The sequence below is a fragment of the Sapajus apella genome, unplaced genomic scaffold (assembly GCF_009761245.1).
Source record: "Sapajus apella isolate SASKATOON/1434 unplaced genomic scaffold, GSC_monkey_1.0 scaffold58, whole genome shotgun sequence".
Taxonomy (NCBI): Eukaryota; Metazoa; Chordata; class Mammalia; order Primates; family Cebidae; genus Sapajus; species Sapajus apella.
In genome coordinates this window covers 1,797,063-1,823,605 of record NW_022436998.1, presented here as the reverse complement: position 1 = coordinate 1,823,605, position 26,543 = coordinate 1,797,063, and the positions used below count along the sequence as shown (strand labels likewise).

The 26,543-nt window shown below is 42.5% G+C and overlaps 1 protein-coding gene across 2 annotated transcripts in view; it reads left to right on the top strand.

The window, feature by feature from the left end:
* The first annotated feature begins 287 nt into the window (after positions 1–287).
* PLCE1 (phospholipase C epsilon 1) overlaps positions 288–26,543 on the top strand; it is a 334,637-nt gene continuing 308,381 nt past the window's right edge. Inside the window, exon 1 of one of the 2 annotated variants that reach the window (XM_032245666.1) lies at positions 288–543. The gene's annotated coding sequence lies outside the window, so the exon portion shown is untranslated. The remainder of the gene's footprint in view (positions 544–26,543) is intronic. The other variant, XM_032245665.1, reaches the window with a different exon arrangement.

Sequence of the window (26,543 nt, the reverse complement as noted above, 5' to 3'; positions counted from 1 at the left end):
GTCGCGCGGCCAGCAGCCAGCAGCCAGCACAGGGGCGGCCGCCGGGTCCTCGCTCCGCGCCCGCCTTCCCCGTGCGGCGGGAGCCGAGGGCGGGTCCGGCACAGGCCGCTCCCCCAGCCGCCCGGCAGCCCGCGGCGGCGCTAGCGGCCTCTCACCGGGGCGGGCGAGTTCTGGGAAAGCCCGGCCCAGGGCGGGGGCCCTGCTGCCGCCCGCGCAGCCGCCGCCGACCCGGCAGCGTGTACAGCTCGGCGGGCGCGGACTGGGGACCGCGCGGGTGCACACGGTAACGCTGGGCAACGCGGGCAACCCGGCGGGCGGCGGGCTCGCGCGGCGGGAGCGGCGGCGGCGGCGCGCCCGGGCTCTGCCTCCCGGGCTCTGCCTCCCGGGCACTTGCCTGGTTCCTGTGCGTTCCTGGACATCGGCTCTGCAGCTGACACACAGTAGTGGGGACATCCGACGTCGCCAGCGACAGGCGCGCGATCGGCGGGTCCCAGAGGGACGCTGCGCTTGGGGGCGCCGGCGAGACTCGCCAGAAGCGAAGAGGTGAGGAGGCGACTCTGTAGCTCGGTTGCTGAGGACTGGAGAAGGGGAAGGATGGGCTGGTTCTCTCCCAAGGCAGTCGACCCGCCGAAGGGAGCAGCCCGACTCCGCGTACCTGGCGGATCAGAGTGAGGGGGACCCGAGGCGGGAGGTCCCCCGGGGCAAGCAGGCCGCCCTCGCAGGGGCTGGAGGACATCCTGCCAGTGCCTTCACTCCAGGAGTCTACCTCAGGTCGCCCTTTCGGGTTGTGAGTACGGTGTGGAAGTGGCCAGTACAAAGAAAAACATAAGCTCTTTTTGTGGCGGTACTTAGCAACAGTATTTCAAGGAAAGTGCTCAAGAGATTGTTCCTGGAGAGATTTGTGTACATCGAGTCCTAGAAAATACAATATTGGACCTGGTCCCATTCTAACTGGTAACTAGAAGACTAACTAGCTTTTCCTTCAAGTCCTTTCATGCTGCAGTAGTAACTACAGCAGAGCAAGAAGTCCTCTGTCGTGGCGAATGTTAGGTGCACAGCGGTACATTTGTGGGAGCGTTTGCCCCCTTGTTCTGTATTTAAGCCGTGAGACACTTAGTTCAGCTGACTCAACCAATTATTCCATGTAAGACTCATTTAGTGATTAATCAATGTCGTTTTAAATAGTGAATTCCCTTAATACATGTTAAGTAGGATTCACTTCTTCGAAAAGTTTTATTTGCACTAAGGTCAATTTCAGTTACATTATGCAAAATTTGCCTATAGGTCATTTAGATCTCTGCAGGATTGGTGTGTTTTCATGTTTCTTGTACCCTGCGTCTAGGTAGGGTGGGGTCACTGCCATAGAATGGGCACTACTGAGGCCAAGAATGCTGGACCCCACTAGGGAGAAGTTTTGAGAGCCTGACTTGGGAGGTGGAAGCAGGTGACCCCATAGATGCTTGTACAGGTGCTTAGTTGTCATTGAGGAGAGAGGTGGACTATCTCTAGGTTATTGTATGCATCTATGTCTTCATGAATACTTTTCTAAGAATGTCTGATGGTGTCGTCATCTAGACCATCTCGTGGCACATCCTCCCCTACATCCACCACTCTAAAGCCTAACGGTCCTTCAAACTGTGTTTTGCTGGTGTTGGGAAGCTTTTCCTGATAACCCAGCCTGAAACAGCCAACCTCCCATGGCTGTGATTCCTGCGGCATTTCTTCTCCAGGGTCCTTTCTGCTCTCTACCTTCTGAGAGATTTATGTAGATGTCTCATTTTCTCTACTGAAGGCATTTGCTGTGGCTTTCATGGCGCAATGCTTGCACCTAGAAGGCTCTCTAGAAATAATTGTGGGCCAGTATTAAATCTTAAGACTTTGGTTTTACAAAATAAATATCTACTTTGGAGAAGGAGATAATATAATTGAAAGGAGCTAGAGGAGTGTGTAATGTTTACCATTAATACGATCCTTTATTTATACCCCATAGGGGAAATTCCTTTTATACCCAGGAGCCATGTCTAATAATCATCTCTGGTTCATGCCTTGGGGCCAGGTAAGAGGTGAGATTGAACTGGAGGGACATTCTTCGAGTCCTCCTAGTAACATAAACTCCTGGGATGTATTCCAAGTTTGACCTGTCATTAAACATTCCATACTCCAGTGGGTTAGAAGCTAGATTCCACTGAAGGTGGTTGGTTTTCTTTTTCTATTTACAACCGTTCTTAGTCACGTTCTTCTCTGGGCTTTCATTGTATACTTTAAAAAAATTCTTTGATGTGCAATTTGTACCTGTAACTTTCTAAATGAATAACAGAAGATTGAAAAAATACCATGCATGGTGGAAGTGCTTTCTAAAGTAGAGAGAAGGGGATGTTTCCCATGCCTTGGCAAGAGGAGGGATTTGCACAGGGTGAGGCTGTGCTGCACGTGTGTGTGTGTGGATTTTACACACCTGGCTGACAGGTGCCTATACAGGACAGTTGCTTTAGTCCTAACTCCTTCTCTCTCTGCTGGAACTACTTCTGCGGTGGAACAACAACAAAATACTCAGAGCTTCTGGGTTCAGAAGGAGAAGCAGAGAAAAAGCCAAAAAAAGTAGAAGCGGCTAAGAGTGTGAATTTGTTTGCTGAAGTTGCTTTCCTTCCAACGTCCAGTGGAGATCTGTGGCATTGAGCAAGTAGGGGTTTGGTTGAGGGGAGGGAAGGCAGGTGATTGGGAGCATGGTACTTCTAGAGAAGGGCTGGAAGGTTCTTTTAGGGAAGCTTGTGATTTAGTTATATAAGACCCAAAGAGGAGAGTTGGAGATGGAGGCATAGGGAGTGAAGAAAGAGGAAGAAGATATCAAAGATGCGTTTTGTTATAGGCCAACCACATGGCCTACAAAGTGGGGCAGAGCTCTCTCTAGCATCATGTGTTCCTCTCTGCTCCCTGGATGTGGAATGCAGAGTTTTTACTGAGGCTGTAATTCAGCTGTGTTATGGCTTAAATAGATTTTCATGGGCCAGATTGGGAACCAAGCCCTCTGAGGCTGTACTGTCCAATATGGTAGTCACTAGCCACCTATGGCTAGTTACATTTGAATTGAAATTAGTTAAATGAAATTAACCAGCCATATTTCAAGTGCTTGATAGCTACATGCAGCTAGTGGCTACTGTATTGGACAGTGGAGATATAGAACATTTTCATCATCTCAGAAAATCCTTCCCTAGAGGATTGTTTCAAAGGGTAATACCTATTAATCTCCAAAGTGTACTGGTTTCCAAATGAAATTTAGTCATAACTTAAAAGTTTCCAAATTTTACATGAAAATAATAGAAGTTGTTGTTGGTAACACTATTGTGCTTACAAATGCCGGGCACCACTCCAAGAACTTTATATCAACTCATTTAATTTTTATATATTAGGCAGTCAGTATGAGAGATCTTATCCCTTACCTGTATTTCCAAGATCAAAAAAGCTCTGAAAACTATGGTTTTCATAAATTTGGCTACAAAACTTGGTCTGAACTGATGTGAGGTTACGACAGTCTTTATTTTTCTCACTTGGTGAGAACTACTCATACATCTTTTCTTCAGAAATTACTGGCATGTTTTATTTGCTGCAGATCCCATTGGAGGTGTTATATAATAGATGGCATATGCACTTTTACCATTACAAAATCCATAAAGCTTCTGAATCACAGTTGGCTGTTCAGAATTTGGATTAGGGAGCATGGACGTCCATGATTATGCCCATTTTGAAGATGGGAAAACTGAGGCAACGAAAGGTCAAGTGACTTGCATAAAGTCACAGCAAGGAAGTGCCAGCATCAGGAGCCAGACAAAGTGGGCTGTCTCCAGAGTCTGTTCTCTTGACCACTGTGCTATCCCATATTAACCTCTGGGGTCATGACCGAAAATGAATGACCATCTTTTATTTTATTTATTTATTTTTTATTGGCTAAGTGAAACCTAGCTTTAACTCAGCTCATTAGAAAGTTTCAGATAAGGCTGTGGCTTAATTGTTTAGCAGTTGAGGTTTTGAAATGCTGTGGATAGTTCAATCACCATAATAGGTGTACTTAGCAATTGTTTAGCTTGCCCCTTTCCACCCTGTGAAGCCACACTTGCTTTTGAGTATTCACTGTGTAAGAACTGGTAGGAAAAGTGATGGGTGCTGCTGAAACCATTGGACTCATGTTGAAATCTTTGGCACGTGGGGGCTTGCATATTCATAACTGTGGTGGAGTGGAGGATGGCCAGTGGTTTGGTCCTAGTATAGGGGGCCATTTCGTGGACTACCAGGACTGTAAGCCTTCCTGGCATGGTTTCAGAGGGTCTGCATCAATCTTACTCAGTAGGAAGTCTTTCTAGGGACTAGAGGAATTCTGTGAATTCCTTTTTTCTTGTGGGAGTTCGACTGGAACTGCAGGGCTGGTCTGGGGGCAAGAATGGACTTTTCACTTCCCCTCCCCAAGTAGTGGCAAGCCTAAGTGATCTCTTCTTAGCTTTTTGGTCCAAACCTGCCTTTGAAGAAATTATTGAGTAACCCCAAGGTTTCTCCTTTGAGTAGGAGGAGATGATCTGGACCTTCGACCTTTTATGTGTAGTTTAACATGCCCTCTGCCAGACCCCCTGTCTCTTTGCAGCCAGGGGGCATTTATATCTTTTGTGGCACAGTCTCTGAGGCTAATGATCTTTTCCCACCTGACTCCCTAACTCCAGTTATCATGGCTTAAAGTATAGAGCCCAGACACTGTATGCATCAAATACAAGATTCTCTAGAATTAAATTTCCCTGGGATTTACATAATACAACCTTGGATGAGCAATTGACCTTTGCCTAAAATAGCAATAGTAATTGTACTGGGTTGCTTTGAGGCCAAAGTGAGATAATTCACTTAAAGCACTTTGCATAGTGACAGTTACATCCTAAGTGCTCAAAGTTAGCTGCTAATATTACTGTTTCTTCCCCTGGGGCTCCTCAAGGCTTTCTGGTCTGCAGTGTTAGGCTTGGGGGGGGGGTGTAGATGGTAGGCTAGATCATCATCTCCCAAAGATGTCCAAGTCTGAGTGCCTGGAACCTGTGAATATGTTACTTTACATGAGAAAAAAGACTTTTGCAGGTGTGATTAAAGATCTTGAGATGATCTGGGTGGACTCAATCTAATCATGAGTGTACTTAGTAGAGGGAAACAGGAGCAATGTGAAGAAGGGGTCATGAGCCAAGCCTCTAGAACCTGGAAAAGGAGAGAAAATGAATTCTTCCCTAGAGCTCCTGGGAGAAATGTAGCCCTGCTAACACATTTTAGACTTTTGACCTCCAGAACTGTAGGGTAGCACATGGCTATTATTTAAACTACTAAGTTTGTGGTCATTTGTCACAGCGACTGTAGGAAACTAATACAGCATGGAAGAATAAAGAGAAAACAGTCAGGAGTGAGATGAAAGCTATCAACATAAGAGAATGAGAATAGCTAGCATTTAGTGAGAACCTCGCACTAGGTATTGTTCTAAGCCCTTTATAGATACTAATTTGTTTAATCCCCACAACGACTTTCTGAGGTTGGTACTTTTATTATCTGCATATCACAGATGGGGAAACTGAGGCACTGAGCGGGTAAGTAACTTGCCCATGGTCACACAGTTAGTACGCAACAGATCCAGGACGTGAGTCCAAGCATTCTGGGACTCTTAACTGTCACCCACACTACTCCCAAAGGCGGGCATTTCTGGCTGTTGAGTCTGACACTACTAGCCACTGAATGGTACATGACTGTACGCAGGGAAAATACAATGTTGGAATTGGTGAGAAAGAGGGCAATGTAGTTGGTTTTTCCTTCCCCAGAACGCTGGTTATTGAAATACTTGTAAGTTTTCACTGTTGCCATCTCCTAGACTGCATCTGGGCAGCCCGAAGCCGTGGGAGCAGTTCCTGGGCTGGCCTCCCTCTCGCTCCCACCTCTGTTCCTGCAGCCGCCTTGCTCACCACAGACCGCTGGCCCCGGCGCCCTGTTGGCTCTGCTTCCCACCTCTGCCTGTTTATTGGATTTGCCTCATTCCTGACTCTCTGCTCTAGCCCGGAATTCCACCACCTCTGGGCCCTCCAGTGCTCAAACTTGAGCTGGTTAGCGTCAGGGCCCAGACTGGAATGGCCCTCTGTAACTGCCAGCAGGGGATTATTTTCGCCTTTTTCCTTTGATTATGCTGGCTGTTGTTGGTGTTCTAGCTGGGCTGCTTTTGTCTCTCAAGCACGTAATTCAGAGTGATATTGGTTTGGAACAGGGGTTTTCAAACTGTGTTCCAGGAGTGTTTGGGGCCTCTGCAGGGTGAAGGAGATGCTGGGGAATGAAGATCTCAGACATTTACTTCGGCTTCTACCGAGCAGTCCTGCTCTTATTTGTCGTGTATACTGGGACTCTGTTTTAGATTTTGCATGAAAGAGGAGCCCTATTGTTAGACAGATAAAGAGATGAGTTTGAGAAGAACTAAATAGCCTTGCCATATATTTGGATATACAAGAAATATAACTCTGTATTTTCCCTCATTTCATTTTGTAAGTTTGGGATCTGGAGTCAGGTTGCTTAGGTTCATTTATATCCTGCCTCTACTGCTTATAATCTGAAAGATACTTGGCCTATTTGGGCCTAAGCATCCTCATCTACATTAAGGGTAATAGTAGTACCTACCAAATAGGTTTTGTAAGAATTAGATGAAATAACTCACGTCGGAGGCTTAGAACAGTACATGGTCTAGAATAAGAATTCTAACAAGTATTAGCTTCTTTGACAATAGTTATTGTTGTTCCTAAAGAATTAAGCCTCATGTCTTCATGGGGTCCCTTTCTATTGCTCTCTGAGTGGTGCTACAGCTGCAGGTCTTATTTCCTCTCTCCCTGGCTGTCACTGAAATAGCCATTGTCCTTGTCCATAGGTGACTTCATATGCAGTACCACTGAGCTGCGTCTCATGTGTGTAGCAGCCACAGCTCTTGAGGTCTCATTGCCTTCTTCCAGGAAGTGGGGTTCCTTCTGCTTTCAGGACCTATGAGACACTTCATCTTTGCTCCCCTGCCTACCAGCCAGTAGGAGTTGGAATGGGGGCAAGGGTCAGAGTAAAGTTCCAGTCTCCTCCCTGCTTCTGCTTAACATTGGGTCTATGATACACACTTAATAGCCTTGAATCCTTTCCTCTGTGCTCTTAGGGTTTAAGTTTTTAAAACAAGAGCCAGAAAGACTCGCAGACCTACCCCCAGCCTCCCCGCCGACATCCTTCATCTGAAGCAGTGAGTACAGGGCTAGTTGCTTGAATGGGGGAGGAGGAAGATATCTTGGGAAAATAAAAAAAAAAACATAAATAGGGTGACTAATCTTGACAGGGTTATTAGTCAAACAGTACTGGCCAGTGTCATCAGGGATGTTTGCCCCAAACCTCTTATCTCTCTCTTCTTAGTAGTGGCATCACGGCTGGCTGTGTGGTTGTGTGGTAACCTCAAGGAAATGTGCTCCATTTGTAAAAATAATGAAAGGTCTCTTTTAGAGGGGCTGATGATGGGTGCACACAAGTTCAGAGCTATAACAAAACTCAGCTAGCATTTGTGTATTTTTATTGCTTTTTTGGAATAGCCACATAATAATAATAAAACAGTAAGGCTGCTATATTCAGAATTAAGGAAGAGTCAGACAGAAGGAGAGACTCTGTTTTGATGACTTCACTTTAGGTTTAAACTATATAATATTACTGACTATGGAAAATCTGGAGAGCGGAAAAAAATCATTTGGGAAAAAAGCATGTGACCAAGTATGTGCTATACACTTCTGGGATTAAAATATACAACATGGTTTAATTTGGATATCACAGGAGTTGTTTCAAGTTACTGTCATTTCTAAAGAAAGTTTCAATTCATTTGTTGTTATTAATCACACAAACTCAGATTTCGTTGATTGAGCATGTTTTTCATGTATGAAATATTTGCCTGGGAGAACTGAAGCCCTCTCTAGTATCCTGTTTTGTCAATCTCAGAAAGGTAGATAAAATTCACAAGAGCTAAATACTCTGGCCATGAAATTGTATTCCTTTTCCCTCCACAAAGGCAGAATGAATTTGGATGACAGAGTAGAGCTTGAGCAGTTTGGTTCACTGCTGGGGTCTGAGTGGATTCACTTCTCTACTACTCAGCAGGCTCATTTGTTTCTAGCTCAGTCTGGCTTATTGTGCCTGAGGATTTTCCTTCATCATGGCTTGGGCACAGTTTTAAAATTTACAGTGGTAGGTAGTTGTGAAGAAACATGCTCAATTATTATTTGAATCTAAGAGAAGAAGGCAGGAACTTTTTGAGCTATGCATAGAATCTATATAAGTTTGCAAAAAGTACTCCAAAATCAATTCCTGCACCATCAGTACAATACAGACGTCAGACATGCTCTCCCATGACACTCTTGGATCTAGGCTTTTGACTGCCTTTTGCTGGCTGAGAATGGTCCGGGCATCTCTAATGCCAAGTCATGGGATGGTTGACAACAGGTGGAGGGTGTTCCTGTTGCAGGCAGGCAAGCCCAGATTAAATTAGTCATAGAGGATAAGAGAGTGTGCTCATTTCTCACTGTGCTGTGCATGTCTAATGAACTATCACTATTTAGGCAGTCAGATATAAAATATATTACTTATTTAGAGGATACTCATTAAAAAAAATCTTTAATCCAAAACATAATTTTAGCAACTAAAATTCTATATTTTATCTTAAATGATTAACACAGACATACTTCTGTCTATATTTATTAATTTTTGATTATATGCTGTCACCTAATACTTAGAATTGAGAGGAAGAAAGGAGAAGGGTCCAAGCTTGGCCCTCTTGGCTTCAGAGGAGTTGAAGGAACTGGTCTCCTCAGAGACTCATGGATTTGTCCCAGGCTACCTAGCTGGGAGCAATAGAACAGGGACTTTTGCTTTTTCAGATAAAATTGGGATCACGTCATAAATACGTCATAGCCAATTTCGGATCCTAGATTCCTTGTTTACCATTCTATCATGAAGATAGTCAACTTTAACTGATGAGATTCAGGAAATATGATTAAGAATGGAGTTTATTTGAGCACAAAGCTTGCAGATGACCACTTGGGAAACACCAGTTCTGAAACAAATGGGGTCAGTGCTCCATAGTGGAGAAGTTCTATGTCTTACTCATTGTTTTGTAAAGGTTTTATATTTTTTATTTAATCAACTTAACTTTTTAGTTGATTCTCCTGTACTTTCTAGGTAGAGAATTATATTACCCACAAACAATGATTTGTAGGTTTTAAATTTCTCTTTTAAATCAGAAATTCCAGAACATTACTGAATGAGGATAATAGACTGTTTTATTCCTGACTTTAATGGAAATGCTTTTCATATTTTCTAGAAGGCATTATGTTGACTTTTGGTTTGAAACAGTTTAAATTACTTTTAAGAAGAAGTTTTGTGTTCCTGGATTTAAGCAAAAGATGAGAGGGAGTTGAATTTTATCAAATGCCAGAAAGATAATCTTTGAGATGATTTTTGCGTTTTCACATTTGACCCACTGATGTGTTCTATCAGGTTCACAAATTTCCCATCATTAAACTATGTTTACATTCCTGCTGTGGCAGTTCATTATCTGTTTCTTAATCAGTTGTGTCTCTAAAATAGAGATATTAATATTAATCTAGAAGCCATTTAGATTTTACTTTGAACTGAAAAAATTAGCTCTACTTTAGCTATAGTCATCAAAGGCAAGTATTAAAATTAGATTGCTGCTCCTGAGCATGCATAGATTGAATTCCAGGAGACCCCCGTGTGCTTTCCGAAGAGTGACAGGGGCAGCTTCAGAAGTGGTAAGAGCTAGGGACACTGTTTATGTGGGTGAGTGTAAGGAGAATGAAGTGCACACCATGGATTGTGTAATTGGGGCTTGTGCTCTTGTAAGAAGTTTTAGTGTTAATCAGAGTAGCCTCTAAAATGGTCTTCCCTTGAGATGAAAATGAAATGCCTTTAAAAAAATGGTAAACAAGGACACTCATTTCTTTGTGTTCCTCCCAAGATAGGCAGAATTGGAATTCCACTATTAGATGGATAGACACCATCCTTGAGGATTCTGGACATGCAGTGTGGACTTCCTTTTCTGGAGTAAAACGTGAAATAGAAGAGCAGCAAACCTGCAGGATGAAGCTTGGTCCTCATCATTACCTTAGAATCTAGTAATGGTCTAATTCAATGTCAAGTTTTAGTTTAGGTGAAAGCTGGGGGGAAAGAAAGTGTTCCTAAGGCATATCAAAAGGAAAAGAGAAAACAGGTAAAAAACTTAAACATTAAATGGCAAATACTTTAAGTTTGCATTTGATAGCATCTATAGGACTCAGAAACTGACCCAAAGATTTAGCTACTGTGTGGGTGTATTTGTGGAGAAGCTGAGGAGAATCAGAGCCTAAGATGTAAGAAGGTGGTTGGTTGCAATCTTCACATTCTTGTTAACTTACATGTTACCCCTCATTCCTTGTCTCCTTTTTTCCCACAATTTTGGACTTTTTTTCAACCATCTTTTCTCATCCATTCAACAGTTATTTCGAGTTACTACCCTGTGTCAGGCACTATGCTGGCTAGAGGGGATTCTGCTGAGCAAGGTCCCCACAGCAGCTGTCCGCCTGAGTTTACCTGAGCCAGATGATCTTGCTGGTGAGGACCTGACACTTTCTGTCATTTGTGAAACAAAATGTTGCTCACTCTCTCCGTTCCCCAGTGTTTCAGACATTTATTTTTTGATGGAAGGATAGAACAAAGCATTATAAGTGACGAATCATTTGTAAGTTGTAAATTTTGACAATGTTTTGTTTAAGGGCCTTAGTTAAAACTCTGTAGCTTCACTCATGGGAAAGAGGCTTCTGTTGCTGTTATCTGGTGTTTTCTTTTACTAAATATTTCCATCCTCGTTCCTTCCTTTTTGGAGAATTTTATTTTTTATTTGAAGAATTATGGAAGCAAGGACTGTTGGGACTGAGGTAGCACATTCCAAGGAATCAGATAAAATGTACAGGGAGAGGCAGCAAATGCTCACCTTGTGACCAGTTCTGTTCAGCGCAAAGGCTCAGCGAAATCTTGGGAGGATGCCCGGGACATTGGTTGCTCTCGTATTAAAGAAGCCATTCAGGTTCATCTGGAGTAACTAGTTCACATAAATGCTCTACTATTGATTTATGGCTTTGTTACTCATTTTGAAATGAAGGACTTTGGTTCATTCTGTAAAGAGAACATTTACTATATTCCTCATTCTGTACCTAGGATTTGCCATCAGAGATCTTTCAGTTAGTTAGACAGACATGGCACAAATACCTGAACTTCTCAACATCTTTACCAAGAAATGTCTGGTAAGGACATTCACGTCTGTAAGTGCAGTTGCACTTTGACACCAATGATTCTAAGCCTCTCCACAGCCTGCTTCTTACTTTGGAGCTCCAAAGCTGCATATCAGGTTGGCTGGGTAGCATCTCCCCAAAACTCATGTACCAAACTGAATACATCTTTCCTAAACCCATTTCTCCTGTGTTCTCCATCGTCGCGAATAGAACCTTTATCAAACCACTTGGAGAGACCAAAACCCTCACCTGAGTCTGCGGTTTCTTAGCCCACAGGCCTCACCTTCCCAGTCATGACACGCTGCTGCCTTCCATTCTAATGTTTGTCTTTCCCAATAGAGTGTGTCCCCTGTGAAGCCAAGGCCAGGGACTTCTGTTGGTTGTTCATTTCTGTTATCTGTAGCCCTTAAACAATATTAAGTGTGTAACAAAGATCTCAAGAAATACATGTTGATAGATGATACAAATAGGAATTCCTGTCCATTCTGCCTCCTAAATATCTGTCTAATCAGGCATGCCAGGGTTTGATCCAGCTTTGCTGTTTTCTGGATGGATGGGCCTTGATGAAGCTATTCTTAAAAATTTATTTTTAAATAATTTCTGATTTATAGCATAAGCTATTTTTAATCTATGCCTCAGTTTCTGAATATGTAAAATAGACATAATCATAACACTTCATGGGGTTGTGGTGAGGATTAAATGAAATAGAGCATGTAAAATGTATTACTATGTTTGACATATAGTATAATCTATTGTTACGAAGATGGGTTTGGAGCTAGAATGGGGAAAGCCTTTAGTGCAGATTAAGAGACATGTGCTTTATCTTTTAGAAGGTAAGGATTCACGAAAGGTTTCTACTATGTGGTGGAAAAACCATGAGCTATGGAATCAACAGACAAGTTCAAATGACAGGTCTACCATTTAACGACTGTGAGACTTTTTCACAAGTTTGCCTAGCCATTCTCAGCCTCAGTTTCAAAGTCTCTAAAATTTGGGTTAATAATACTTCCTACAAGGGATTGTTGTAAGGTATAAATGTGACGGATCAAAAATATCCAACACTACTTAAAAAAAATTACTTTCTTTACTTTAGTACTAAGCTCTAGGTTCCCTTGGAAAGAGATCTGTAGTCAGAGCCTTGTTCTTGGCTCAGCTCACTTTAACATTTTTATCAGATACTTGGAGAAGGCATAAAGCCATATTTCCCAAACTGGCAAATGACTCAAAGCTGGGAAGATGGCTAATACAATAGGTGATGGAATTAAGGCTCAAAATGACCATGGCAGACTGGAATGTTGGTTCTTCACCAAATAGGATATCTATCTAGTAAGTAGGTCAAAGCAGTTAAGAGCAAGGAGACCACTTAGGGTGATTCTCCTAGTCCTGGTGATGTATGAAAAGGATCTGAACTGAGGTGGTGTCGGTGGCAACACAAGGGAGTTATTCGTTAGGAAGAACCTCTTAGAAAACTCATCAGAATCTGACAGCTAGCTGGATATTTGGGGGTGGATGTGTTGATAAAGAGGACTAGGGATGATTAGGAAGTTTCCTTTCTGGGTTTCTAGAGAAAAAAAGAGGTGCCAGTTCATAGGAAGGAGAAAGGCAGAAGAGCGGAATTAGGGAGAGGAGTCTGGTTTTGTACATCGTGTGTTGGCTTTGCTCAAGAGAAAGCTGGAAAGTTAGGACTGTAGCTCCAGGGAAAGGCTGTGTCTGGAAAGAGGCATTTGGAAGTCATCGACATAGAGGTGATAGTTGAAGCTGTGGGTGGGAGGGGAGGGGATGGCCAAGGAGTGGCTGGTGCTATTCAGAATCATTAGCATTGTTGGCTCTAACTTTAGATAAGCAGTATAAACAAACCCTTACCCAAGTGGGAACTAGTTCCTATGCCTTCCTGGTGCTAGTATATAACTCGTTAAAGCAAAGTTCTACAGGATGAAAAGAATTTCATAATAATTTCAGATTTTAAAAATTATATTTTTAATAACAGAAGTGATATGCAAATACATCCTTTTTTCTTTTTCTTTTTAGCTACTGATCTTTCCAGAACAGTGAATACATTCTTGTTTGTAAATAATCTAAACTACGTATAGGATAAAAGCCCCTTGTTCATCCCCATCAAAGCCTACTTTCTTTTTTTTTTCTGAAGTTATTTGGTCTGGTGGGCATTCTTATAGATTTTTTTTCTATGTGTTTACAGAGTTACGCACATGCACGTGTACTTAAAGATATATTTTTGTTTTCATTTGTAGTTTTCTTTTTTTTTCTGTAAATGAGCTCATTCTATGTTTTGTTCAGTTCATTTTTATTTTTAACAATATGGCCAGGCATGGTGGCTTATGCCTGTAATCCCAGCACTTTGGCAGGACAAAATGGGAGGATTGCTTGAGGCCAGGAGTTCAAGGCCAGCCTGGGCAACATAGTGAAACCCCCATCTCTACCAGAAATTAAAAAAAAAAAATTATTTGGACATGGTGGCACACACCTATAGTCCTACCTACCCAAGAGGCTGAGGTAGGAGGATTGCTTGAGTTTGAGGCTGCAGTGAGCCGTGATTGTGCCATTGCATGCCAGCCTGGGCAACAGAATGAAACCCTGTCTCAAAAAAGGAAAGTGACAATATGCTCTGAAAATCTTTCCAGGTAAATATATCTAGATCTAAGTCACAAAAACAATAAAACCTGTTTTTCTGGGTACAAATATATTGTATTTTGTTTTGTTTGTTTTTGAGATGGAATTTCGCTCTGTTTCCCAGGCCAGAGTATGGTGGCATGATCTCAGCTCACTGCAGCCTCCACCTCTTGGGTTCAAGCGATTCTCTTGCCTCAGCCTCCCAAGTAGCTGAGATTACAGGAACCCACCACCACACCTGGCTGATTTTTTGTATTTTGGTAGAGATGGGGTTTTACCATGTTTGCCAGCCTGGTCTCAAACCCCTGACCTCAAGTGATCTGCCCGCCTTGACCTTGCAAAGTGCTGAGATTATAGGCATCAGCCACTGTGCCTGGTGAATGTACCATGTTTTATTTAATCATTCCACTATTTCTAGAATATACCTTGTTTCCAACTTTTACATCTATCTATCCTACATGAATTTATTTCTAGGAGACTGCTGAAATATTCCAGAGGCTGGAATACTTTTGTAAATAATAAGGGGGAGAGGGTAACAAGCTCTCTAGGACAACAAGAAGTACCCAAGGAAGAAAGGAGGTAGAAAATGCTGCTTCTTAATGTTGCTGCCATGGCTTAGAGGAAGGAGACCTCTTCATTTTGGGAATTCAGAAGGAGATGAGAAAGGCTGAGCTATGTGCATGGGTTTTGCAGGGTGGAAATATGGATGGATGCTTGAGGTGAACTCTGAGTTCTGACCCTTAGTGCCCTGGTCCCTCACCTCCCAGGGGTCAACTACTAACACACCTTTGACCTCTTGTGTTCATTCACTCATGAGTTGCTATAAAAAATACCTGGGGCTGGATAATTTATTAAAAATTTAAAAAGAGATTTTAATTGGATCACCATTCTGCAGACTGTGTAGGAAGCATGGTGCAGTGTGTGCTTCTGATGAAGGCCTCAGGAAGCTTACAATCATGGTGGAAGGCGAGGAGCTAGCATGTCACATGGCAAGAGCAGGGGCAAGAGACAGACAAGGGGAGGTCTCAGACTCTTTTAAACAATTCGATCTCATGTGAACTAATGGAGTGAGAACACTCATCACCAGGGGGATGGCACTAAGCCATTCATGAAGGATCCACCCCTATGATCCAAACACCTCCCACTAGGCCCCACCTCTAACATTGGAGGTCACAATTCAACATGGGATTTGGAAGGCACAAACATCCAACCTATGTCATCTGCCCTTGTCCCCCCAATCTCATGTTCTTCTTATATTGCAAAATACACTCAGCCCTTCCCAATAGTCCTTAAAGTTTTAATTCATTCCACCATCAAGTACAAATTCCTAAGTCTCATCTAAGACTCAACTCCTTCTACCTATGGATCTATAAAATCAAAACAAGTTATTTACTTCTAAGATACAATGGTGGTACAGGCATTTGATAAACATTCCTATTCCAAAAGGGAGAAATTGGCCCAAAGAAAGGGGCAAGAGGCCCCAAGCAAGTCTGAAACTAAAAAGGGCAGGCATTAAACCTTGAAACTCTAATACAACCCTTGACTCCATGTCCCACATTCAGAGCACACTGGTGCTTTGTGGCTTTGCAGGGTGCATTACCCGTGGCTGTTCTCACAGGTTGGAGTCTGGTGTCTGTAGCTTTTCCAGGCTTGAAAAGTGCAAGTTGCTGGTGGCTCTGCCATTCTGGGGTCTGAAGGGTTACAGACACCTTTCCATAGCTCCACTAGGTAGCTCCACTTGGTAAGAACCACTGTGTGGGGGCTCCAACTTTGCATTTTCCTTTGGCGCTGTCCTAGTAGTGTGTCTTTATGTGGGGCCTCTTCTGTCTGGGCCTCAGGCTTTCTGATACATCCTCTGAAATCTAGGGGGAAGCTGCCAGCCTGTTACATTTGTATCTTGTGCACCTGCACACTTAACACCACATGGAAGCCACCAGGGCATATATGGCAGTTTGTACTCTCAGAAGAGGTAGCCTGAGCTGTACATGGAATCTTTTGAGCCAGAGCTGGAGCTGGGGCAGCCGTGTCCTGAGGCTAAACATGGCAGGAGTACCCAGGATCTGGCCTCTGAAACCATTCTTTCCTTCTTAGCCTCTGAGCCTGTGATGGGAGGGGCAACCTAGAAGATCTGAAATGCCTTCAAGGACTTTTGTCTTGGATAGTATCTCTTTGAGTCATGCTAATCTCTTTAGTAAGTGGTTGCTCTGCAGCCCTTTGGAATTGTTCCCCTGAAAACAGGCTTTTTTTCTCTACCACATGGCCAGACTGTGACTTTTCCAAATTTTTATACTCTGCTTCCCTTTTAAATATAAGTTCGAACTTTAAGTCATTCCTTAGACTTACTACACCTGATTGTAGGCTGTTAGAAGCAGTCAGGCTACCTCTTGAATGCTTTGCTGCTTAGAAATTTCTTCTGCCAGATATCCCAAGTCATCGCTCAAGTTCAAACTTTCACAGATCCCAAGGACTTGGACTCAATGAAGCCAAGTTCCTTGCTAAGGTGTAACAGGGTGACCTTCACTGCAGTTCCCAATAACTTCCTCATTTCCATCTGATACCTCATCAGCCTGGACTTTGCTGCCCATATTTCTATCAGCATTTTGGTCACAACCATTTAGCCAGACTCTCTTAAGAAATTGCAAATTTCCCCCCATCTTTCTGTCTTTTTCTGAGCCCTTCAACTCTTCCAACCTCTGCCCATTCCCCAGTTCCAAAGCCACTTCCACATTTTCAGGTATCTTTATAGCAATGCCCCGGTCCTCAGTACTTATTTTCTGTGTTAGTCATTCTTGCATTGCTATAAAGAAATGCCTGAGACTGGGTAACTTATAAAGAAAAGAGATTTAATTGGCTTACAGTTCTGCAGGCTGTACAAGCATGGCACTGGCATCTCCTTGGCTTTTAGTGAAGCTTTGGAGCTTTTACTTATGGTGGAAGGCAAAGTGGGAACAGGCATGTCACATTACCAAACAGCAAGCAAGAGAGAGAGAAGGGGGAGGTTCCAGGCTCTTTTAAACAAGCAGATCTTGTGTGAACTAAGCGAGACCTCATCACCATCACCAAGGGGATGACACTAAACCATTCATGAGGAATAGACCCCATGATTCAATACCTCCCACTAGGCCCCACCTCCAACATTGGAGATCACATTTCACCATGAGATCTGGAGGGGACAAACATTCAAACCATATCGCCTCTTAAGATAGGGAAGCCACTTGCTGTGTTTAACCACAACAGGGCCCTCTCAATGCCATTAAGCTGGAAGAGCTGGAGGCTGTGGGGAGGAATGGGAAAAGTGAATGCGCTAAACAGATGAGGATTTTCGCCTCTGTCCCCAGGTCCTGACCAAAGCTGGAGGCATTGATTTGGGGAGGGGTGGTTTGGATTTGGAAACATTTTTCTTTTTACAAATACTATCCAAATGAATATACAAAGTTTGACATTCTTCTTAGATAGGCCCTGAAAATATAACCCCAGGTGAGCAACTGTTAGCCTTTTCCTTTTTTCCTACGTCCTTGGGATTGAGGCAGCTCCAGTGTAACAACAGCAGGGAAAAGAAATGGAGGGAACCTTCTCTCCCTCTGGTTTTCCTGCCTTTCATGCTCTAAATCATATCATACTGTGTGAGCAAATTTGGGGCGTAAGCATTTTGTGTAAAACACCAGGGCTCTACTTCCTTCTGTTCATTTCTGCTGCCTTCACTCAGGGCCCAGAAGAGGTTCCGCACTGGGCTAACTGCACCACCTCTCCACCAGCACCTATGTAGCAGCTGCCCTGCCCTGCCAGGTGATGAGGAAGTTTCACTGTCCCAGGATGAGACTGCCGGGTGCACAACTTCCCAGGCAATTGTGAATCAGTGACACGTCCGATGTTTTCCAGCATGTGAGGCTGGGAATTTCTTCCCTTGATATCTCTCTCCAGTTCCCCACGCCTCACCCCTCTGGTCTCAGGTCCTTGCTATTTGCAGCACAGGGAACTCTGATTTATCTTTTGTTGCCTCTTGTTTCAGACACATGCCTATGGAATTCTGCCCAGGATGAGCCCATTCATTGGTCCAGTAGCCAATAGGTCAAGTCAGGCTTGGCTGGGAGTAGAAACAGGTGTCACTAAAAAGATAAACCCGACTTCCCCGCGCTGCAAACAGGGAGGACTTGAGTTTGGAGGGGTGAGGCTTAGGGAACTGGAGAGAGGTATCAAGGGAAGGAATTCCCAGCCTCACATGCTGGAAAACATTGGCCATGTCACTGATTTGCAGTTGCCTGGGAAGTTGTGCACCCGGCAGTCTCACCCTGGGATGGTGCAGCTTCCTCATCACCTGGCAGGGCAGGGCAGCAGCTGCATCAGTGCTGATGGAGATGTACTGCAGTTAGCTCAAAGTGGGAGAGTGGCTACTGCCCAATTCTCCAGGTACATCTTCTGGGGTCCTTCCCTCCCCTCCACCCCATCCTTTTCACAACACACTGGATACTCCAGCAATAAATACCCATGCTTTCACTACTTGAAACCCCCAAAACTCCATGTAGCCTGTCTATTCTGTGTCTTACCTTGGCCACTCATTCTTCCCCAATCCTTCTTTCCTCTATCCTTTATATTTTGAATTCATTTGGCATCAATCACTCTAGAAAGCCTTCCTTGACTAGTGCTAGGCCAGATTCACCCCTCTGACTTTGAGTTTTCTTTTTAGTAATTGTCTCCCCCATTCCACTGTGACAATCTCAATCACCTCTCTCTCTACCCTTGGGACCGAGCCCAGGACCTGGAATATACCAGGCACTCACTAAATTCATACTTGTTGAGCCCAACTAACCCAAGACAGGAAGCATCTCTGTGTTCTTCCCCTAAATTTGTCCTCCTGGCAGATCCCTATCTTCATAAGTATCATCTTGCTATTTGAGCCCCTTAGTGAGAAAACTCTCTGAGAGGCCTTGCCTTGTAATAATTTGGTTGCATTCTCTTTGGATGGTCTGCAGAGTGGATCACTGTCATTTTTAGATTCCAGACGAATCTCCACCTAGGAGGAGTGGAGAAGTGAGGAGGGAGTACATCACCATGGCAAGGTCACAGAAGGAGGCCTTGTAAGGCACTCAGGGTTTTGTGAACTGCCCCCATTCCTGCCAGGCACAATAACCCCACCATATATGTGGTACCTTTCCTTTTGCAACACTTTGGCATACCTGATCTCATTTGACTCTTCCCACAAATCACCTTGTGAGGCAGAAAGAACCGATTATACAAAAGGAAACAGATAAGGCTGATTCATTTATTTACTGTACAAATACTTATTGAGTTTCCACTATGTCTCAAGTGAAGCCTTAAGAATGGACAGTAAACACAGCACATTCCCAGCTCTCAAGAAGTTCTGGTTCTAGTCAGGAGAGGCAAACAAGCTGCTAGTGTGCAAATAGGTAATAAATATAATTTCCAGTGGTGGTGCATGCTCAAAAGACAACCAGGCAGGGTAATATTATAGAAAGTAATGGGTGTGGAGGAGGGGCTGCTTTCAAGCAGGCAAAGCCTTTCTAAAGAGATGACATTTGAGCCAAAATCAGAATGGGCTGAAGGACTTGTAGATGATCACTGGGAGAGCTGACACTGGAACCCAGAAGAGGGCTCTTTCCCCACTGTCCTTTGGGCTCTTCTCTTCCCTCTGTCCTGTGTCTGTGGACACCTGTGGGTTATGTCAGGGAGTGGACATTGGTTTGTTTCACGGTGAATAGGCAGGGAATGAGGCATGTTGCAGTATCTTGGGAACTCTTAAAAGCACAGCTCTGTCCCCTCGACCTGAGTGTAAACAGCCAGCTCAAAACTGAAGAGGGGCCACACAGGGCCAACTTTGCTTCACCTTTTGCCTTTTAGTAGTCCCTTTCTCAAGGGGTCCCTTAGGATTAAACTTTACCTCTCTCTGGGTCAACAGGAGGGGATGTCAGAGACACCTTTCCTAAGGCAGCTAAGAAGTTAGGATTTTGCCATCCTAGAAATTGTGGTAAAATGTACGTAACAAAATTTATTATCTTAACCATTTTAAAGTGTACAGGTCAGGTAAAGTGGCTCAAGCCTGTAATCTCAGCATTTTGGGAGGCTGCGGCAGGAGGATTGCTTGAGGTCAAGAGTTTAAGACCAACCTGGGAAACATAGAGAGCTTCTGTCTCAAAAAAAAAAAAAAAAAAAAAAATTAGCTAGGTGAGGTGGTACATGCCTGTAGTCTCAGCTGAATGAGATCCTGTCTCTAAAAAATAATAAATAAATGAAGTTCCTTGGCATTAACTACATTCACATTGTTTTGCCATTGTCACCACTGCTTCTCTCACAAACTTTTTCATCCTCCTAAACTGAAACTCCATACTCATTAAACAATAACTTCCTGCCATTTTTTAAAGCCCTGATGGATCATGGGTAATGGGGAAATTAATGCCATTTTACAAAAGCCTCTGCTCTGATGTGTAGGATCCCCTTGTGCTGAATGCAGTATCTTTAGGTATATGCTGAAGACCAGAATTACCTGGTGGTGGTGGTGATAGGAGAGGTGCCTGTTAAAAATGCAGATCTCAGGCCGGGCATGGTGGCTCATGCCTGTAATGCCAGCACTTTGGGAGGCTGAGGCAGGTGGATCACCAGGTCAAGAGATCAAGATCATCCTGGCCAACGTGGTGAAACCCTGTCTCTATTAAAAATACAAAAATTAGCTGGGCGTGGTGGCATGCACCTGTAGTCCCAGGTACTCAGGAGGCTGAGGCAGGATAATCACTTAAACCTGGGAGGTGGAGATTGCAGTGATCCAAGATGGCCCCACTGCAACTCCAGCCTGGCAACAGAGCGAGACTTGGTCTCCAAAATGCAGTCCCCTTCCTGAATCAAAATCTCTTGGGTTCCACCCTAGTAAGGGTAGTTTTACCAAGTCCCCACCATGATTCTGATGCTGATGTAAATGTGAGAATCACTAGCCTCACCTCATGGGAAGAAAAAGTGAGGAAGGCTATTAGCCAGAGTGGATGGGTTAACTCACAAAAAAAGGCTTGTATGGGGAGGCAGCTGCCTGGATTTGAATCTTCACTTTGCCAGTGGCTCACCGTATGGCCTAATCTCTCAGAACCTCAGTTTTCACATCTATAAATTGGAAATTGTCATTTTGGTGCATTCCTCACCACAGTTCCTGTGAAGATTGAATAAAATTATACACACGAGGCACTCAGCACAGTGCATGGAGTCACACAGAGGTCTTGATATAGCATAGAGGCTGCTGCGTGAAAGGTAGTTATGTTTTCTTGAGGAGTTATGGGTAAAGTGAATCAAACTTTACTGCCTCAGAGCTGCTTTATTTTAGCTGTCATCCATTGAAGGAAAGCAAACAAGGTTATTAGTCAGGATAGAAAAAAAAATGCCAGTAGCAACTGAGAGGGTAAAAATTTTTCTCGAAAAATCTTTTCAGAGTTGGATGCAGATAGAGAAGTTCCTGAGATGAATGGTTGAGTGATTAGTAGTATGCAGTGCATCTATTGTTTAGCTGTGATAAATAATAAAGAAAACGAGGGATTGGTGCCTGAACCAGACAGATCCTTACCACCACCACACAGGCAACAGGGCAGTCAGGGTTGTCTAAAGAATATTCTGGATGTTTGGTGCCCCAGTCATTTGAGAGTGACACTCATAGACACTGGTCAGAAAAGCTTCCTGAATACAACATGGCTCAGCAGAAAGGAAGGTAGCGGGGGCTTGGGAATGATGAACAGGACTCAGAAATGGGAATGAATAGGCTAGGTTTAGGGAATGTGGGCTAGCGCACCCTGACCGAAATGAATTTCAAACTAGCGGGCTGGAGAGTCTAGTGTTGATCAGATCAGCCTTAAATCCAGCTCTCTTTGGCCAAATGAAATATAAGCTATCACCTAACCCTAGTACATTTCCCTTTGATAAATATCAGCTAGACCAATTAGAGTAGTTTTATGGACCATTTTTATTTGGTGCCTAGCACAGGGTCTGGCACATAGTAGGTGTTAAAAATTATTTGTTAAATGAGTGAATGAGTCATACCCATTAGTTAGTCAGCCCTTGGAGGAAACATTGAGCAATCTGGAAGCTGTTATATGTCCAAGGATATGTTTACAAATACATAAAACAGGTGAGAGTATGTGTGGTTTTTGGAGGGGCAGGGCAGGATGATTTTCTATGATCTCTTGCTTTTAAAAAATAACATAAATGTTATTTGAAAGAATAAAATAACCTAAAGAACTTTGGGAAAGGGATTGCTACTATTTATGTAGGTTTTATTATGTCCAAAAATTATTTCCTTAGACAGTATAATGTTATTATATATTATTATATTTAGACAGTATTGCTAGTTGAGTGTCCCTTATCTGAAATACTTGGGACCAGAAGTGTTTTGGATTTTGGACTTTTTTGTGTTTTGGAATATTTGCATTATACATAGTGTGCTATCTTGGGGATAGGACCTAAAATATTAAATACATTTATGTTTCATACATATCTTATACATATAGCCTAAAGGCAATTTTACATAATATTCAGAATAATCTTGTACATAAAGCAAAGTTTTGACTGCAGTTTGACTATGACCAGTCACATGATATCAGGTATGGAGTTTTCCGCTTGTGGTGTCGTGTCAACACTCAAAAAGTTTCAGATTTTCAAGCACTTTTGGATTTCAGGTTTGTGAATTAGGGATGCTTAACCTGTGTTTTGTCTAATGAAGCAGGATAAAAACAATATAGAGTATAATTTCAACTCTGTAAAAGGCCTATGTTCATGGGGAAAAACTAGAAGGAAGTTATAACAAAATTAGAACTTACTGATGGTATCGTTTCTTTTACTTAGCCCTTTTTTCAGATTTTTCACTGTAAATGTGTAAGTATGTATTACTTTTATAATCAGAAAAACATATAATAGCATGTTTTATTTGTTAAAAAGTTAGCGTAGGATATAGTACAGCACTTTGGCCAAAGCTTGTTTTGTTTCTTTAATCCCTGGTGCCCATGAAATCACAACCAATATTTGAAATAATGACATAATGATATAAAAAAAATGAACTATACTTACCATGCTTCTTATGCTTAGTCAAGTCTAATACTACCTGTGTGCTGTGATGCAGTTGATTTGCTGAGGAGCCCACACCATTCAGGTCCTGGGATTTGCTCCATCCCCGACACCTGCATTTCCCTTGACCTTCCAGGGTAGCTCCAGCCCCCCATTCCTGTCAGAGCCTCAGAAATGGCCTGAAGGCTAGTAGGGGACAGGTCAGAGCTACCCTGCTGGCTTCAGATTGTGGACTCTGACAAGACTTCTGTCTGTTTTATTTGGTGTACCATCCGAAAAAATAGCTAAAGTACCACAGTATTGGCCTGCAGATTAAACACTTTACAAAACAAAAACTAACCCTGAAATGTGTTTGCTTCATTTTTTCTTTTCAATTAGGTAAGAAGTGTAAATAATATTGTGTCCCTCCTTTGGATGATGAATTCTAAGTGGTAAATCAGTGGCACAGCTAAAATGGACTTTGAGTTTTAATGAGGTGTTCTATTTGCATTTTTAACTCTACCCAAAACAAGCTATTAGAATGACATCAAGTGTTTGAGTCAGCTGTTGCCTTGGGCATCCACCCAGAATTTGATGTCATTGATGGGCATCCTTGAGGAGCAGTAATAATTTTTAAGCTTGTTAACTGGAGGGCCACTAAAGGCCTTCAGTTGGTGTTGGTGTTAAACATAATACAAATATAAAAAATAAAATGGCTAGAAATCACCATCTTATATGACATAATACTTATACATTAAGCATGTAATTTAAAATATTTCCTATGTGCTATGGCTTTGTGGGGGAATCTCTATGAGACTGGAGAGTTATTTAGTCTGAAAAATGTTTTGCTTGGTGTGATGATAAAATGGAGGCTAGACATCAGATGTAGGAGATCCAGATAGGAGAGGATCATTAGACATAGGGGATCCAGACAGGAGGCACAGCCTGAAGAAAAGAGTTGCAGAAGCTGAATCATATCTTCTTTTGATTAAATCAGGATCATTTTACTGAGAGACTGTAATGTAAGAATGTGTGAGGGGAGTAGAGTGGTTCTATTATGTTTATCTCATCCAGAGTGAGTTTTCATCTCATGTATTTTTAATTTTTTTGAAGACAATTACCTTAATTAAGGAATGACTTGTAGAGTACTGGTTTGAAAAAACATTTAGCAAATAGATATGTTGATGTTGCCTGTCAATTAATTTAAAATTGCTTATAATATGTGTTTAAGTTACCCCAGGTAATTGGAGGCAACTGGCTGCTTGAGGAAGCTTGTTATATTTTTGATGCATGAATGTGTCATGCAATGTGTTCAAGGAAGCAGCTCAGGGCCCTTCCCACTTTTCTCTTCCCCCTTGTTGCCAGGCTACCGAAATGTGCTATGCTACTTTGACCTGCTATGAGAACTTGGCTGGACTTGCCCAGGATAGTTCTACTGCTTTTGCTGATGGAGACTACATTGTTCTTGCTAAATAGAAGGCAAGGCCAACCCACAGTCTTCCATCCAAACTCCAATAAATGACTGTGATTCCCTCTCTGTTCTGTTTTCTTCTGACTTCACTTCCCAGGGCAGGTCCTCTTCTACAGACTATGACATTTTCTGGAAAGCCTTCACTGATGACTCGAGTTCATGCTGATTTCTACCATCTGTATCTGCACTTTTGATCTGTTACACAGTTAGTATGCTTACTATTGAATGATCCTCTCACTTTTTAAATACCTAAACTATGCTATTGAATGTATTGTGATATTAGTTCATATCCTAATTTTTTTCTTTATGACTCTGTAGTAAGTAATGATTTCCTGTAGGCAGGGATTCTTTCTCTTTTTGTGAACTCATGTGGTACCTTGCATATGTGCTAAGCACTCAGTAAACTTGTAGAACTTTTAAGAATCATTTAGCTGCCTGCACTTGTTTAGATAAGGAACATGATCACATATAACATACAATAATATCCTACACAAAACAATAGTGTACAGATATTTGAGCCTTTATTATTATAGTGCTGGAGGGGTGATTTAAAAGAAATAGACATAGTCCTATGTCAGGAAATAATATGTGATGACTCTAGAGAGGTTTTTATAATGATAAAAATAAAAAGTACTACTTTTTGAGAGATTATTTCATAGGATCATTATAAGAATTACATGAGAAACTATTGTTTTCCCCCATTTTACAGATGTGAAAACTAAGTCTCAGCAAGGTTGAGTTGTCTAAGATAAATCTGTGAAGTGGTGGATTTGAACCCAAACAGATTGATTCCACTATCCTGGTGCTATGTATTCATTTGAGATTTTCAGCATCAGATGTGTACAATTGAGAAGGTTGTTTGCTGCTCAGAGGTGCCAAGCAAAAGGAGCAAGTGGGATTGAAATGCAGCCTGTGGTCTACTTGAAAAGTTGTTATGGGCCGGGCGCAGTGGCTCACGCCTGTAATCCCAGCACTTTGGGAGGCCGAGGCAGGTGGATCACGAGGTCAAGAGATCGAGACCATCCTGGTCAACGTGGTGAAACCCCATCTCTACTAAAAATACAAAAAATTAGCTGGGCATGGTGGCGCGTGCCTGTAATCGCAGCTACTCAGGAGGCTGAGGCAGGAGAATTGCCTGAACCCAGGAGGTGGAGGTTGCGGTGAGCAGAGATTGCACCATTGCACTCCAGCCTGGGTAACAAAAGCGAAGCTCCGTCTCAAAAAAAGGAAGAAAAAATTGTTATGATATGAGGGTAAAGTATACATCTGTGCAGCCACCACCTCAATCAAGAGAGAACATTTCCAGTATTTCCCAGAGAGTAACTTTGTGACATGTTATAAGCTTTCCACTCTACCCTTCCCATCACCCACCCTGCTTTCAGCAACTACTGATCCAATTCTATCTCCATTGCTTGATTTTGCATATTTTAGAGCAGAACTGTCCTGTAGAACTTTATGTGATAATAGAAATGTTCTATATATCTGCGCTGTCCAATATGTTTGCCACTAGCCACATGTGACTCTTGAACACTTGAAATATGTCTAGCACAATGGAAGAACTGAATTTTAAAATTTGACTTATTTTAATTAATTTCAATTTAAATAACTGCATATGGCTAGTGCCTACAGTATTAGACAATGCAGGTATAAACTTCAAATAAATGGACGCATTCAGTATCTGGCTTCTTTTAAGCAATGTGATGTTTTTGAGATTCATCCATTTTTGTTACATAATGGAAATAATTCCTTTTATTGCTGAGTAGAATTTAAATTTATGAATACAGTACAAGTTGTTTATTTGTCTGCTGGTAGACTTTTGGGTTGTTTTCAGTTTGGGGCTATTGTGAATAAAGTTGCTATAGACATATTTGTACAAGTCTGCTTGTGGATGTATGCTTTTACTTTTCTTCTATGAGTAGAGTTTTTGGATTATAAAATGTATTTAAGTATATGATTAACTTTATAAGAAACTACCAAACTATTTTCCAAAGTGGCTGTACCACTTTATATTCTCACCAGCAATGTTGCAGTTGCTCCATGTTCTTACCAATTTTGGTATGGCTGGTCATTTT